The following is a 4,047-nucleotide window of genomic DNA, read 5'->3' as shown; positions in this document are numbered from 1 at the left end:
CCCACTTTGAAGCATTTACCATATAGAAATCCTCCTCCTCCTTTTGGCTGACCACTGTAAAAGCATGAGACCAAAGGAGCTGGACAGAAAGAGGAAACGTTGCACAATCTGGAAGAGTGTGAAAGAAGGAAAGAGTGGTAAAGGAAATAAAGAAAACAAAAAACCTGAGATTAGGTGGGGGGGGGGGGGAGAGAAGAAGAAAAGTCAAATCCAGAGGGAAAAGAGAGAGAGAAATTGGGCGGCCAATGGCCTGAGCGCAGGCCAATGGCCTGAGCGCGCAGGCCAATGGCCTGAGCGCTCAGGCCATTGGCCGCCCAATTTCTCTCTCTCTTTTCCCTCTGGATTTGACTTTTCTTCTTCTCTCCCCCCCCCCCACCTAATCTCAGGTTTTTTGTTTTCTTTATTAACCCAGTGAGTTGTGTGGAGTATAAAGAATAAAATTACCATTATGAAATGGGGCGTCCCTGTGTCTCTGTGTGTGCGTGCTTGTGTAATGCACTTGGAGGGAAGAGCTGGCTGGAACTCTAAACAGAAGCAGCAGAACACACTGCAACAATTGGGTGCTTGTCCCATTTGTGACATACCACAGATGAAGTCCCCACTTTGAAGCATTTACCATATAGAAATCCTCCTCCTCCTTTTGGCTGACCACTGTAAAAGCATGAGACCAAAGGAGCTGGACAGAAAGAGGAAACGTTGCACAATCTGGAAGAGTGTGAAAGAAGGAAAGAGTGGTAAAGGAAATAAAGAAAACAAAAAACCTGAGATTAGGTGGGGGGGGGGAGAGAAGAAGAAAAGTCAAATCCAGAGGGAAAAGAGAGAGAGAAATTGGGCGGCCAATGGCCTGAGCGCAGGCCAATGGCCTGAGCGCGCAGGCCAATGGCCTGAGCGCTCAGGCCATTGGCCGCCCAATTTCTCTCTCTCTTTTCCCTCTGGATTTGACTTTTCTTCTTCTCTCCCCCCCCCCACCTAATCTCAGGTTTTTTGTTTTCTTTATTAACCCAGTGAGTTGTGTGGAGTATAAAGAATAAAATTACCATTATGAAATGGGGCGTCCCTGTGTCTCTGTGTGTGCGTGCTTGTGTAATGCACTTGGAGGGAAGAGCTGGCTGGAACTCTAAACAGAAGCAGCAGAACACACTGCAACAATTGGGTGCTTGTCCCATTTGTGACATACCACAGATGAAGTCCCCACTTTGAAGCATTTACCATATAGAAATCCTCCTCCTCCTTTTGGCTGACCACTGTAAAAGCATGAGACCAAAGGAGCTGGACAGAAAGAGGAAACGTTGCACAATCTGGAAGAGTGTGAAAGAAGGAAAGAGTGGTAAAGGAAATAAAGAAAACAAAAAACCTGAGATTAGGTGGGGGGGGGAGAGAAGAAGAAAAGTCAAATCCAGAGGGAAAAGAGAGAGAGAAATTGGGCGGCCAATGGCCTGAGCGCAGGCCAATGGCCTGAGCGCAGGCCAATGGCCTGAGCGCAGGCCAATGGCCTGCTGGTTTTATACCTACTGCTGGGAGTGAAAAAGCTGCCTCTGATTGGTTGACAAGGCTGCTGGCATTGACAAACGGCTTCTGGTTGGTTGACAAGGCTGCTGGCTTTGCAAAGCTGCCTCTGGTTGGTTGACAAGGCTGCTGGCATTGACAAACGGCTTCTGGTTGGTTGACAAGGCTGCTGGGTTTGCAAAGCTGCCTCTGGTTGGTTGACAAGGCATTCTTTGATTGACAAGGCATCGGACCCTCCCCTTCACCTCATAGCTCACCAATTAACCCATTAACCAACGCATAGCCAAACCACTTGAAGGATTCCTGTTAATCTCTTTTCCTTAGGGTGTCCCTATTTTCAAAGGAGAAATGTTGGGGGGTATGGAGTTCTCCGACTCCCAAGCCGTCTGAAGGCAATCCTGTACAGTGAAGGGTTTTTTTTAAAAAAACGTCTAGTTTTTTATTATGTTTTTACACATGATGGATGCCGCCCAGAGCGGCCGGGGCAACCCAGTGAGTTGTGTGGAGTATAAAGAATAAAATTACCATTATGAAATGGGGCGTCCCTGTGTCTCTGTGTGTGCGTGCTTGTGTAATGCACTTGGAGGGAAGAGCTGGCTGGAACTCTAAACAGAAGCAGCAGAACACACTGCAACAATTGGGTGCTTGTCCCATTTGTGACATACCACAGATGAAGTCCCCACTTTGAAGCATTTACCATATAGAAATCCTCCTCCTCCTTTTGGCTGACCACTGTAAAAGCATGAGACCAAAGGAGCTGGACAGAAAGAGGAAACGTTGCACAATCTGGAAGAGTGTGAAAGAAGGAAAGAGTGGTAAAGGAAATAAAGAAAACAAAAAACCTGAGATTAGGTGGGGGGGGGGAGAGAAGAAGAAAAGTCAAATCCTGCGCTCAGGCCATTGGCCGCCCAATTTCTCTCTCTCTTTTCCCTCTGGATTTGACTTTTCTTCTTCTCTCCCCCCCCCCACCTAATCTCAGGTTTTTTGTTTTCTTTATTAACCCAGTGAGTTGTGTGGAGTATAAAGAATAAAATTACCATTATGAAATGGGGCGTCCCTGTGTCTCTGTGTGTGCGTGCTTGTGTAATGCACTTGGAGGGAAGAGCTGGCTGGAACTCTAAACAGAAGCAGCAGAACACACTGCAACAATTGGGTGCTTGTCCCATTTGTGACATACCACAGATGAAGTCCCCACTTTGAAGCATTTACCATATAGAAATCCTCCTCCTCCTTTTGGCTGACCACTGTAAAAGCATGAGACCAAAGGAGCTGGACAGAAAGAGGAAACGTTGCACAATCTGGAAGAGTGTGAAAGAAGGAAAGAGTGGTAAAGGAAATAAAGAAAACAAAAAACCTGAGATTAGGTGGGGGGGGGGGGAGAGAAGAAGAAAAGTCAAATCCAGAGGGAAAAGAGAGAGAGAAATTGGGCGGCCAATGGCCTGAGCGCAGGCCAATGGCCTGAGCGCTCAGGCCATTGGCCGCCCAATTTCTCTCTCTCTTTTCCCTCTGGATTTGACTTTTCTTCTTCTCTCCCCCCCCCCCACCTAATCTCAGGTTTTTTGTTTTCTTTATTAACCCAGTGAGTTGTGTGGAGTATAAAGAATAAAATTACCATTATGAAATGGGGCGTCCCTGTGTCTCTGTGTGTGCGTGCTTGTGTAATGCACTTGGAGGGAAGAGCTGGCTGGAACTCTAAACAGAAGCAGCAGAACACACTGCAACAATTGGGTGCTTGTCCCATTTGTGACATACCACAGATGAAGTCCCCACTTTGAAGCATTTACCATATAGAAATCCTCCTCCTCCTTTTGGCTGACCACTGTAAAAGCATGAGACCAAAGGAGCTGGACAGAAAGAGGAAACGTTGCACAATCTGGAAGAGTGTGAAAGAAGGAAAGAGTGGTAAAGGAAATAAAGAAAACAAAAAACCTGAGATTAGGTGGGGGGGGGAGAGAAGAAGAAAAGTCAAATCCAGAGGGAAAAGAGAGAGAGAAATTGGGCGGCCAATGGCCTGAGCGCAGGCCAATGGCCTGAGCGCAGGCCAATGGCCTGAGCGCAGGCCAATGGCCTGAGCGCAGGCCAATGGCCTGCGCTCAGGCCATTGGCCGCCCAATTTCTCTCTCTCTTTTCCCTCTGGATTTGACTTTTCTTCTTCTCTCCCCCCCCCACCTAATCTCAGGTTTTTTGTTTTCTTTATTTCCTTTACCACTCTTTCCTTCTTTCACACTCTTCCAGATTGGCCGCCCAATTTCTCTCTCTCTTTTCCCTCTGGATTTGACTTTTCTTCTTCTCTCCCCCCCCCCCCACCTAATCTCAGGTTTTTTGTTTTCTTTATTAACCCAGTGAGTTGTGTGGAGTATAAAGAATAAAATTACCATTATGAAATGGGGCGTCCCTGTGTCTCTGTGTGTGCGTGCTTGTGTAATGCACTTGGAGGGAAGAGCTGGCTGGAACTCTAAACAGAAGCAGCAGAACACACTGCAACAATTGGGTGCTTGTCCCATTTGTGACATACCACAGATGAAGTCCCCACTTTGAAGC

General features: G+C 47.1%; 1 non-coding gene across 1 annotated transcript; it reads left to right on the top strand.

Annotated features, from left to right (window-relative positions):
* The first annotated feature begins 3,375 nt into the window (after nucleotides 1–3,375).
* LOC144326585 (small nucleolar RNA snR86) lies at nucleotides 3,376–3,745 on the top strand. Its single transcript, XR_013391605.1, has one exon. It is a non-coding gene; the product is annotated as a small nucleolar RNA snR86 (small nucleolar RNA).
* The last annotated feature ends 302 nt before the right edge of the window (nucleotides 3,746–4,047 follow it).

Source organism: Podarcis muralis, unplaced genomic scaffold, assembly GCF_964188315.1.
Source record: "Podarcis muralis unplaced genomic scaffold, rPodMur119.hap1.1 HAP1_SCAFFOLD_188, whole genome shotgun sequence".
Lineage (NCBI taxonomy): Eukaryota > Metazoa > Chordata > Lepidosauria > Squamata > Lacertidae > Podarcis > Podarcis muralis.
The sequence above is the reverse complement of the archived record's forward strand: the minus strand, read 5'-3'. Positions and strand labels throughout refer to the sequence as shown.